We start from the raw sequence: 592 nt of genomic DNA, 5'->3' as shown, positions 1-592 counted from the left end.
CTTAGAATAACGCGAGTCGAGGCGGACGTCGTCGCGGTAGCGACGGTGGACGCCGAGATGAGCACGTGACACCACTGCCACCCTATCTTAGCGTAACGTGAGTCGAGGCGGACGTCGTCGCGGTAGCAACGACGGACACCGAGACGAGCACGTGATACCACTGCCACCCTGTCTTAGCGCAACGTGAGTCAAGGCGGACGTCGTCGCGGTAGCGACGACGGACGCCGAGACGAGCACATGACAGCACTGCCACCCTGTCCTAGCGTAACGCGAGTCGAGGCGGACGTTGTTGCGGTAGCGAGGACGGACGCCGAGACGAGCACGTGACACCACTGCCACCCTGTCTTAGCGTAACACGAGTCGAGGCAGACGTCGTCGCGGTAGCGACGACGGACGCCGAGACAAGCATGTGACACCACTGCCTCCTTGTCTTAGTGTAACGCGAGTCGAGGCGGACGTCGTCGCGGTAGCGATACCGAACGCCGAGACGAGCACGTGACACCACTGCCTCCCTGTCTTAGCATAACGTGAATCGAGGCGGACGTCGTCTCGGTAGCGACAACGGACGCCGAGACGAGCACGTGACAGCACT

The sequence above is a fragment of the Triticum aestivum genome, chromosome 5B (assembly GCF_018294505.1).
Source record: "Triticum aestivum cultivar Chinese Spring chromosome 5B, IWGSC CS RefSeq v2.1, whole genome shotgun sequence".
Classification (NCBI taxonomy): Eukaryota; Viridiplantae; Streptophyta; class Magnoliopsida; order Poales; family Poaceae; genus Triticum; species Triticum aestivum.
This window is presented reverse-complemented; position numbering follows the sequence as displayed.